The sequence below is a fragment of the Ictidomys tridecemlineatus genome, chromosome 5 (assembly GCF_052094955.1).
Source record: "Ictidomys tridecemlineatus isolate mIctTri1 chromosome 5, mIctTri1.hap1, whole genome shotgun sequence".
In the NCBI taxonomy this organism is placed as follows: domain Eukaryota; kingdom Metazoa; phylum Chordata; class Mammalia; order Rodentia; family Sciuridae; genus Ictidomys; species Ictidomys tridecemlineatus.
The window spans coordinates 154,565,918-154,578,170 of record NC_135481.1 but is presented as its reverse complement, the minus strand read 5'-3'; the positions used below and the strand labels follow the sequence as shown (position 1 = coordinate 154,578,170).

The window sequence follows — 12,253 nt, the reverse complement described above, 5'->3', positions numbered from 1 at the left end:
AAACAGAGGTAAACAAACTATTTCTGTAAAATTACCAGGTACTAAATATTTTAGGCTTTGCAGGTCATGGGTTCTCTGCCATTCTAGCCTGAAATCTGCCATGTAAATGAACAATTATGCCAAATTCCAATGAAATTTTGTTTATGCACGGTGACATTTTTTATCATTTTTCACTTACCCTGAAATACTTTTATTCCTTTCATTTTTTCCAACTATTAAAAACATGTAAAAAATTATTTTTATTGGCTCATGTGCCGTATAAAAACAGGCAGTGTGACAGATTGGGCCTGCAGGCCACAGTTTCCAATCCCTGCCTCATATATATTTAAAAAAGAAACAATCCCTTAGGACACAGCCCTTGTTTATGAAAGCCTTCTCAAAAGAAGATAGGGAGACAAAATGGAAATATCCAACAATGACTCAGTTTATTATTCAGATATAAAAAGAGCTCTCCACCTCTTATTTTTGCCCACGGAGGATGTATTTATCCCTGTTGAAAGATTCTGGTGGGTGAAAGAAAGGTTGTTGACTAAGAAGGAAGAGGGGTGAAAAATAAGGGAAAATATTTGGGAAGTTGTAGAAGGGAAGAAAGGATTAAGGTCCCAGGCTTTGTACTGAAATAAGAGAAATACTGTTCTATTCTTTCAGTTAAATCAGGGAAAGCTTCCATGTGGCTCCCAATAGAACCTGAGATATCAAGAAGCCCAAGTCTTGACTGAGATCCCCTACATTGGGTACTTGGAATTCTTCATCATGCAGCTTCCAGAAGGTTGTGAGACTGTGCTTGGCATCCCTCTACCCTCTGAACTCACCACCTCCAAGGTAGGAAGGTCCATTCCACTTTGGGATACTTAATCAGCTTCGTCTTTTCTGCTGTCAAATATATCTCCATCTCACAAATCAGTACATAAGAGGCTGGTGAATGGGAGCTGTGTTTGCTGTTCCTGCAAACATTGCACTAACGCACACAGCATTGGGCTTATGATCGCTCTAACTGCTCTTTAGTGAACACTTCATTACTCTTAAATTACAAAATTAAGCTGTATTTTAAAAAAAAAACTTTAAAAATAATCTATCATTTACAGTGACAGGATACTATTTTCTGTGGTAGAGTATGTCCAAGTTTCCTTTCTGATAGATTACTGGTTTTAAAACAGCAAAAATTTCTTATCTTACAGTTCTGGCAGTTACTGGTTTTAAAACAGCAAAAAATTCTTATCTTACTGGGTTTAAAACAGCAAAAAATTTCTTATCTTACAGTTCTGGCAGTGAGGAATCCAAAATTGAGGTGTTGACAGGGATTCATTGCTTCCAAGGAATCTAGGGGAGAATCCTTTTCCTTATCTTTATCCAAAGTTGTACCTATTTCTTTGCTTGAGAGTTCTATTCCTCCTTCAAAACCAATAGCGTGCATAGCAAATTCCAATCTCTCTTTCCCCTCTACTCCCATTACGTCTTCTCCTCCTCTGATTTATCTGCCTACCTGTTTCCATCATCCCAGAACTCTGTGATTGCATTGAGCCCCTAGATGAAGACCCTGGAACCAAAGGACAAAAAAAAATTAATAACAAAATCAAGGCAAAAGATCCTTTTTTGTTCAAATGACATAATTGCCCTGATAGTTCTGGTGTAGCCCATTAACACATGTAGTATTTGGATTCCATTTTGTAAAACTTTAAAAGGCTTGAAAATGAAACACAATAAAACTGTCATCCATCTCTTTCTGAACCAAATCTACCGTTTCCACTCAAAAGCTCCATATCTGAATTTCAAGAAATTCCTTAAATCTCACACTTAAAACTCTAATGTTATCTTCTGATACCGGGGTCGAAGGCATTGATGATATAATAAATCCTCTTTAATCAGAGAATATCTGGGCCAGTTGTATTTCAGTATCCCTCTCACCATAGCAGAGCATCTATTTATTTTGTGGAATCTAAAAACAATCACCTAGATTTAGCAGCAAGTATTATAAGAACTCTGATTCTTTTGAGTTGATTGGTGGTGATGAAAAGTTGAGTTAGAAAGGATCAGTTTTCTTAGACCATCTTCTAGTGCTTTTCCCCCCATTATGAGTAGAATGAGGTAGAAGTAAGAACATAGGAAAAAAAACTATTGTGTGTGTATGTACATGCATGTCTGAGTGTGCATTGACCCTTTCAGAGTTAGTTTAAAGTCACTCCTCCACAAGTCACAGAGAAACCCCTTGGACAAATCAGGATGGGTGGTCTGATCCCAGCTGTTCATGGCCCACACAGTGACCGGGAGTTTTTTAATTGGTCACTTTCGATTCCATCCCCCTAGCAATTAGTGTTCCTTGTAAGAGAGCCACCTCTTCTAGCCAAACACCATTGAAAAGATGAAAACATCATCTTCCAAGAAAGCACACATCTTAAACTCTCTTAAAATTTGGAAAACAGAAATGTAAAAAATCTGTTGTCAGTGTCTCCTTCAAATTCAGAGTGGGCAGGGGAGCAGTATTGTCAAATATAACACAATGTTTATGGTGAAAAGAAATGATTAAAAGCAGGAAAACACCACAGGGAATAACAACCCTTCATTTTTTTGGAGGGATTTTATTTACTTTAGAAATCTAATGGAAGGAAAAGAAAATGTCTGTTATCAGGATTATCACCTAGCAGGGCTTCTGGTTATAAAAGTGTTGGCATCAAATATTATTCAAAGGAAATGTATTTTCTAGATTTTTGCCACCCAGATTTTGCATCTCTTTGAAATAATGTGCTATATGCAGCACAATGCCTATGGAACCTGAGCCAGACAGAGATTTATGTTACCCTCAAATTTTTATATCAGCAGTGTGGGTATCTAAGCATTGAACTTTCCGATAAAATGGGTGTGTGCATGGACTACATTGGCAGTAGGGGCTCATTCTTCCTCAAATTCTTCATTTTAGCAATGTCTACAATGGCATTTCTTTTTCCAGGAATGGTGACACTCAGCCTAGCCAAAATTTTGTTAGTATGCCGTTTTGCTCCAAGGCAAATAGCAAAGGTCCCTTTGAAGACAATTTAAAAAAAAAAATAGTCCATATGCCTTACAACTGGACATATTTTAGAAAGCAACATATGGAAACCCTTTTCTTGGATAAGTTATAAAATATAAAAATGCAAGCAATTATTCTGTAGATGTCTCTAACGGAAAGTTCTAAAATTCCTGCCATATTTCCTGGTGCCAACATTTACACTTTTTGGTTAACACTTATTGGACCTTGGTTATATATCAGTGTTTATTTATTCATTCCATTTTCTGACTACTTGCTTTGTGCCCAGTGCCGTGTAGAGCACATTAAATGAATCATCTCATTGAATCCTCATAACTAAAAACTATCCAAGTCGTTTTTATTATTCCTATTTTATAGAAGAGGAAACCAAACTTAGGCAGGTCAACCTGGCTAAGGTAACCAGGTATCTATGAAACCAGGATTTAATTGAAAGTCTTACAACCCTAACATCCAGCATGTAACCACATGTCCACAGCTCAAATGACTTAAGCAAAAGGAAATAAATAAAAAGAAATATGTTCTTGATCTATTTTATATAAAATGTGCATTTTTCTCTGAATCCTATCAAGCCTTTATTAAGACAGTCTTGTGAATAGTGGTTTTAGATAGACATGGAGGCATAGTTAATGTATTCATTATAGTCCCAAGATGGAAACACCCAGGTGTCTTGGTTGATTTTACGTTGCTGTAACAAAAGACTTGAGACTGGATAAATTATAAAGAAAAGAAGTTTATTTTGGGGCTAGGCCTGAGGCTGGGGCTCAGCAGTAGAGCACTCACATAGCATGTGCGAGGCGCTGGGTTTGATCCTTAGCACTACATAAAAATAAATAAAATAAAGGTATCGTGTCCAAATACAATATATATATATATATATATAGATATATATATATATATATCTATATATATATATATATATATATATAACAATTCCACAGATTGAAAATCATGATACAAGAATGTACATGGCTTCTGGTGAGGGACTCATGGCATGTGACAACACTTAGCAAGAATATGTGTGAAGGCATACATGCAAGAGACCAAAGCATACAAGGTAATCTTGGTTTGTTGTAACTGAATTCATTATGCCATATAAAAATTCACATGTACATGAAAATTTGATCAATCTCATTCCCCAGCATCTTCCATTTCCCTCCCTTCCTCCATCTCTATGACTTACTTGCTTCACTGCATTTATCTCCTTTCTATTATTATGATTATTATTTTAAATAGTACACTACAATCGTATATAAAAGTGGGGTTCATTGTGGTGTGTTTATACATGAACACAACATAATTTCATAGGTTTTCTTTCTCAGTACTTCCTTATACCTTTCTCTCCTCCCTCCCTCTCCACCCGCTTCCTCTACTCTACTGTTTCCCTTCTACTTTCATGAGATCTATTTTTATTTCTTTTTTTTTTCCTCTTTCTAGTTCTCATATGTGGCATGAAAGAAAACATTTGACCCTTGACTTGCTGAATCTGACTTATTTCACTTGGCTTGATGTTCTCTGGTTCCATTCACATACCAGAAAATACCGTAATTTCATTCTTCTTCATGGTGAGGAAAACTCCATTGTGTATATATAGCACGCTTTCTTTATCTGTTCATCTGTTGATGGGCACCTTGGCTGGTTCCACAACTTGGCTTTTGTGAATTGCACTGCTGTAAACACTGGTATGCAAATATCACTAGCATATGTTGATTTTAGCTTTTTTTTGGGGGGGGGGCTAAATATGAAGGAGTTAGCAAGCAAGTGGCTCCATGCCTAGCCTTTTTATGAATCTCCACTTTCCAAAGTGGTTGTACTAATTTGTAGTCCTATGAACAATTTGTAAATGTACCTTTTCCCTACATTCTCACCAGAAATCCTTTTGTTGTTATTGTTGTTTACATTTTGTTTTTGGTCCTGGGGATTGAACTCAGGGGCACTCAACCATGGAGCCCTATTTTGTATTTTATTTAAAAACAGGGATCACTGAGTTGCTCAGCACCTCACTTATGCTGAGGCTGGCTTTGAACTCACTATCCTCCTGCCTCAGCCTCCTGAGCTGCGGGGATTACAGGTGTGTGCCGCCATGTCCAGCTGTTTTTTTGTATTATTTTTTTCTTTCTTTTTAAAATTTATTTCTTACATATGCTATTTGTATTCTTGATTGCCATTCTGACTGGAGTGAAATGAAAATCTCAGTGTAGTTTTGATTTGCATTTCCCTGATTGCTAAAGCTGTTGAACTTTTTAAAATATATTTGTTGGCACTTGTATTTCTTCTTTTGAGAAATATCTGTTTAGAATCATTGCCCATTTATTGATTGGATTATTTGATTTTCTGTTGTGAAGCTTGTTTAGTTCTTTATATATCCTAGATATTATTTCCCTGTCAAAAGTGTAGCTGGAAAAAAATTTCCTCCCATTCTGTAGGCTCTCTCTTTATGTTCTTATATTTCCTTTAGTATGCAGGCCCTTTTAAATTAAGTGTGGCCCACAGTCCTTCTCCACCCATTCTTTCCCTTAATAATTCAGGCATGGACACTTCCCACTCATTTCCTGGTATCTACCACCCACCCATCTCTGCCCCACTTCAGATTTATTTCCCTGCCCTTCCTGCTCACAGGGATGCTCATTCATCTCATGCTTTGAATACCTGTCTTCTCATCCCTCCCAGCACTGAGTCCAAATCGCCCACCCCTTCACCCCATCTATGTTCTTGTCCTTTTCCTTCATTGTCCCCATGCCCTGTATTTATTTCATTATTTATTATTAGAAATCACACACATATATGTATATACATATATATATACACACACACACACATACATTCACATATGTATGTATATACTCATACATGTAGGTATGTATATGTGCATATAATCTGTAATAATCATTTACATATTCTCCTTGACTTATGATGGGATTATATCCTGATTAAACCCATCATAAGCTGAAAACACTTTAAGTCAAAAATGCATTTAATACCTATAACCTATTCAACATCATATCTCAGCCTATCCCACCTTAGACATGCTTAAGACTCTCAGGTCAGCCTAGTGTTGGGCAAGTCATCTAACACAAACTCTAATTATTAATAAAGTACCAAATACCTCATGCACACAACAGATAGGTGTTCTATAGACATGACAGGATGGAAAAACCTGTAATACAATATCCAAAATGTGCAACACAGTACTGTGAAGTGTAAAATTTGGGTGATTTCCCCTTGTGACAGGGGTCTCACTGCCACAGCCCAGCATCATAAAAAAAAATGGCTGGTGAGACTGCAAATTGGTGCAACCACTCTAGAAAGCAGTATGAAGTTTTCTTAGAAAACTTGGAATGGAACCATCATCTGACCCAGTTATCTCACTCCTCCCGTATATACCCAAAGGACTTAAAATCATTTTACTATGGTGACAAGACCACATCAATGTTTATAGCAGCTCAATTCACAATACTAAACTATGAAACCAACCTAGGTGTTCTTCAATAGATGAGTAGATAAAGAAAAAAAATACACACACACACACACACACAATGTAATATTACTCAGTTTTAAAGAAGAATGAAATTATGGTATTTGCTGGTAAATTAATGAAACTAGACATTATCATGCTCAGTGAAATAAGCCAATCCCAAAAGACCAAAGGTTGAATGTCCTCTCTGATGTACAGATACTAACACACAATAAGAGGGTAGAGAGGGAAGAATAGAAGTTTATTGGATTAGACAAAGGGGAATGAAGGGAAGGAAGAGGATGGGAATAGGAAAGACAGCAGAATGAATTGGACATTACTTTTCTATGTTCCTATATGAATACACTACCAGTGTAACTCCACATCATGTACAACCACAAGAATGGGAAGTTACAATCCATGTATGTATGATATGTCAAAATAAATGCTATTGTCATGTATGACTAAAAAGTACAAATAACATTTTTTTTTAAATCCTCAGTATAGTTTTTGCTGAGAGTGTATCTCTTTTGTGTTATCGCTAAGTCCAAAATTATAGATGGAACCACCATCTGTCATTATTTTCTTTATTTATTTCACCTTCTTTCAGCTCCAGAGGGTGGATGTCAGGTCTATTTTTTTATCACTTATGTTTAGACTTAGAACAAAAGCCAGCACGTATTTTGGGCTCACAATAAATATCACTTGTCTGAATGAATGAACAATTGTTTCATTTTTCGTATTAATTTATTTGTTATATTCATTATGCCAACAGTCTTGCTATCTGATCCAAGAATCTATATACAATAGCTTCAATTTGCTCTAATGGGTAATTGTTTCTGTTGAGATTAGTTTGTTCTGGATCTTACTATTTAAAACTTAAGCTTAACAGTGAAGCCCAAGTTTCAACATCGTTTTTAAAAGTAATTCTATTCTTTTTGTTACTTTTCTTTGAACATCTCTTTCGTTTTAACAGATCTGTAAGCTGTCTGAAGGCTTCCCTTTTGCAATATTTATACACAGCAGGAAATTAATAAACAACTGTTGAGTGATTAATTTCTGTTTAGAGGAGATTTTTTTTTTTAGTTGTAGATGGAAACAAACTACCTTTACTTTTATTTATTTTTATGTGGTGCTGAGGATCAAACCCAGTGACTCACACATGTTAGGCGAGCACTCTACCACTGAGCTACAACCCCAGCCCTAGGGGAGATTCTTGATGGTTTGGGCAGTTACAATGTCCAAAATGTCTATGAGCTGCTAACCCTTGCATTCTTTGGTACCCGATAATCAATTTTTCAAGTTGTAAGGCCCTTTTAGTGATGAGGAAGGTGCTGAGGTCTTGGACACTTACAGAAAGAAGAGACTCGCAGAGATCAAAGTGGCAGAGGATGGCAGGTGCTGAGAGTGCAGAAGATGAGTAGTAAGATATGCAAAGAAAGAAGTGCAGTGAGGGAAGTCCCATTCAGTCAGGGGCAGGTGACCAGGTTGCTAGAGGAGGACCTTGGGCTGAGTTCTTACCAGCTAACTTGAATATAAAATTGCATTTCTTTTAGCAACTGACATGCAGTTCAAAGTCTCTGGATGGGACTGGGGATGTAGATCAGCCATAGAATGCTTGCCTGACATGCACAAGGCTCTGGGTTCAATCCCCAGAAACACACACACACACTCACACACACACACACACACACAAATTCATCGATAATGTTTCAATCTCTGATTTACTTTGCAGCTATTGTCATCTCTCTCTGTCTCTCTCTCTCTCTCTCTCTCTCTCTCTCACACACACACACACACACACACACACACACACACACATTCCAACCTCTCTCACCCTCTCACCCAACCCCAAACTTCTGACCCAGTCTTATGTCTATTTCCGTGTACTAAAGTGACTCTTAACAGATTTCACTCGGTATAATGATACTCTTAAAAGGTCACAACTTTCTCTGCCTTCAATTTTTATGATTTGGGGTAAAGAACGGTCATATCATTGAGTGTACAGTTTTGTTGCTATATAATGTATATTATTACAATATGTTATATATTTTATATATATCATATATATGTATATATATATATTTGCAATATATGCTATACATTGCAAAATAAGCAGAAGGAGTTGTATTTCCTTATGTCATTCTTGCATTGACATTTAGGGAGTGGCAAGCTTCGAATTAGAACAAGATTCTGTGGAGCCAGATGGACTTCGGTTTCCATCTTAGTTCTGACGCTAGTTTGCTGTGGGATCTTTGACAAATTACTGAAATATCTTAAGCTCCAGTTTCTCCAGCTATAAAAGGGGTGTAAAATATAGTGCCTTGCATACAATGAAGAAAGATACACAATTCCAGGCCTGGAGAATGTACGTAGTCCATCATTGCTATTCCTAGCTCTGCTTCTGCAATAAAGCACCCAGAGTTCAGCTTCTCCTTTCAAAACGAGGATAAAATCTACATGAAGTAAGAGTTGAGTTCTTCCATCCCCTCTGCCAGAAGCTCCTTACTGCAATGCAGGGATGAGGGAGTCCTCTCAGTCCTCTCTGGCCCTTTCCCCTTTGCCCTCCTTCCAACCTGGGTCCAGAAAGCGCTGGAGCCTTTCGTTTGGGGGTCCTTCAATAGTTGAGACAACCTCCAACTTGACCCTTAATTGATGTACTGCTGCTTCATGAAGGAAAGAAACAGGAGCCAGCGTTTTTTCTGGTTCAGGCTCTTGTCTGTAGCAACAGAGTAAGTGATTAAAGACTTCACTGTTGTTTTAATTTGGCTCCTTGTTGCTTCAGTCAGCTGCTCCAATACCTGAGAGCTCAGCCCTCTCTCTTTTTCTAGCTTCCCTGAACTCCAAACACTCAATTTAGAAATAAAAATTCAAGAATAAAGTACACTTACAATTAAAAACAGCTGTTTCATGAAAAGACAGGCCACTGACTGGGAGGAAATATTTGCAAAAGACCAATCTGATAAAAGACTGGTGTCCGAAATACACAAAGAACTCCTAAAACTCAACAATAAGAAAACAAACAACCCAATGAAAGCCTGGGCCAAAGATCTCAACAGACACCTGACCACAGAGCATACGCAGACGGTAAAGAATTGTATAAGCATCATATGTCATTGCGGAATTACAAATCAAAATTAAAATGTCCCTACACACCTATTAGAATGACAAAAACTGAAAATATCGATGACCCCAAATGCTGGTGAGGATGGGGAACCATGAGAGCTCTCACTTCCTGCCCATAGGCATGCACAATGATACCGATACTTTGAAAGACAGTGTGGGAGTTCCTTACAAAGCTAAACATACTTTTACCACATGCCGTGGTTTTGGGTGTGAAAACTACCCCCCAAAGAGCTCATGTGTGAGCCAATTCAGGAATGTTCAGCAGTGACGTAATTAGATTATGAAAGATGTAACCTCATCAAAATACATTTTATGGAACAATAATTTGAATGACTGGTAACTGTAGGCATATAGGGAGTAGCTTCAGGAAGTAGGTCACTGGGGTGTGCCCTTGGGGATTATATTTTGTCCCCGGTTTCTGGTTTCTCTCTCTCTCTCTCTCTCTCTCTCTCTCTCTCTCTCTATCTCTATCTCTATCTCTATCTCTATCTCTATCTCTCTCTCCTTCCTGGTTGCCATCGGATGAGTAGTTTTCTCTGTTAATGCTCTTTCACCATGATGTTCTTATCTCAGGCCCAGAGCGATGGAGTCAACTGTTCATGGGCTGAACCTCTGAAACTGTGAGCCAAAATAAACTTTTTGCCCTCTAATTTGTTCTTGTCAGGTATTTTGGTCTCTGTGATGAAAAGCTGACTAACACACCATTTCATCCCACAATCGCACCCCTAGGTATTTATCTAAATAAGCTAAAAGCCTATGCCCACACAAAACATCTGCACAAGAATAGGCAGTAGTTTTATTCATAAATGCCAAAACTTGGAAGCAATTGTGGTATCGTTTCGTAGGTGAATGGATAAATGGGCAATAGAATACTATTCAATGATTAAAAGAAATAAAGTACCAAGTCATGAAAATGATTGTAAGAACCTTAAAGATCATGGTAGTTTGGGTCTCAAGGGAAGGACAGATGAGCAAGAAGAGCAAAGAGGATTTTTAGGGCAGTGCAATTATTCTTTAAGATACTATAGTAATCTTATTTATTTGTCAAAACCTATAGAATGTACAACACCAAGAGGGAACCCTAAAGTCAACTATGGGCTTTATCTAGCAATAATGTGGCAGTGTTGGCTTCTTCGTTATAACAAGGGTGCTACATCAATGTAAGATGTTAAACAAGAGAAATTGTTGGGAAGAATTTGAGGAAGTGCACATGGGAAATCTCAGTAGTTTCTGCTGAGTTCTTCAGTTAACCTAAAACTTCTCAAAAAGTGAAGTCTACTAATTTAAAAGGGAATACTTGATTAATTCAAAAGAAAGCAGGAAGAGATTGGAAGAAGAAGGAACAAAATTGTGGAAAAGGAAGAAAAGAAATAACCAAATGACAGGCCTTAACCCAGTAATTCTGATTATGATTCTGTTGATAAAGAAGTTCTAAAACAGCCAAAACAGATATGTGGAGATGGACAGTGGAGTGGAGCTGGTCCGTAGAGTGGGAATTGACCAGAAGGGAATCTGGAAGCTTGCTAGTAGAGATGGAAAATTCCATGTCTTCACTGGAATGATGGTTATAGCAGTGGGTACATTGATTAAAACTCAACAAATTGTACAGTTGGGATTAGTATCTTTCTCTGCACATAAATCTTATTTTGTTTTTTTTTTTTTAAAGCAAAGAAAAGGAAAAAAAGAAAAGCCCGGATCGGTGAGTGGGACTTTTGCATGATGCCTAGACGTGTAGCCCCCAGAGTGAAAATGAAGATAAAATCCACACATTGGTGATGGAAAATCACAAAGGCAAAGGACAACCGAGAGCAGGGGTAGCAACTCCAGCTTTGACACTTCAGAACATCTTGCCATGTGAGAAAAATAAGCATATGTTAAGCAGACCTTGTTATACACATTATAAATATTAAAAGTTCATTTAACTTATGTTGGCAAAGAGAAATAAAATAACTAAACTGACTGATTCTCTTGCATTCATATAATAATCTTTTATAATGTATACCTTTTTTACACAGCTTAGCCAAACCTTTTTAGCCAAACCTTCTTATGAACCTCATTTCCCCAACATTTTTTTTTATTACCCATGTAACCAACACCATGTCACCCACCATCCCATGAAGTTTCTTCAAATTTCTTTCCATGCAACTCAATCATGATAGGCTGGTTTTACCTGTTCTAGAATTTCATAGAAATTGGTTTGTTTTATTTTGGTTTGTTTTCTTATTTGTGAAGCTAATGCATCAGTTGATTCCAGCTCAATCTGACTCCAAATTTTAAAATAATGAGGCCCCAATGATTCATCCTTTCCTTTGCTCAAAAAGAATAAATAACTCATGCTGAAGACCATTCAACATGTAATTAAAGTTAATGAACAGCATTTAATTTCAGCCACAAACCCATTAAGCATCCAATCCAGTCCCTGCAAGCATCCAAGAAAGAGAACCAGCATCTGGTCTCCTTTGTGCAATGGGGGAAAAAAAAATCTCTTAATGAAAAGGTCATGACTTTATTGCTGATACTGGTTCCACTTCAAACTTGGCATCCACAGTCTCTGCCAGAAGCTTTTCCAAGGTTGTTTTTGCTTATAAAGCTTAATAATAAGAAAGGTTGTCTCCATAGTGAACCATGTTTCCCTAAAGGTGCTGGGCCTAGAG

General features: G+C 37.4%; 1 protein-coding gene across 1 annotated transcript in view; it reads left to right on the top strand.

The window, feature by feature from the left end:
- Window positions 1-11,558, top strand: part of Sstr4 (somatostatin receptor 4) — a 37,339-nt gene extending 25,781 nt beyond the window's left edge. Inside the window, exons 2-3 of the mRNA XM_040274655.2 lie at window positions 649-822; window positions 11,266-11,558. The gene's annotated coding sequence lies outside the window, so the exon portion shown is untranslated. The remainder of the gene's footprint in view (window positions 1-648; window positions 823-11,265) is intronic.
- Window positions 11,559-12,253: the final 695 nt, after the last annotated feature.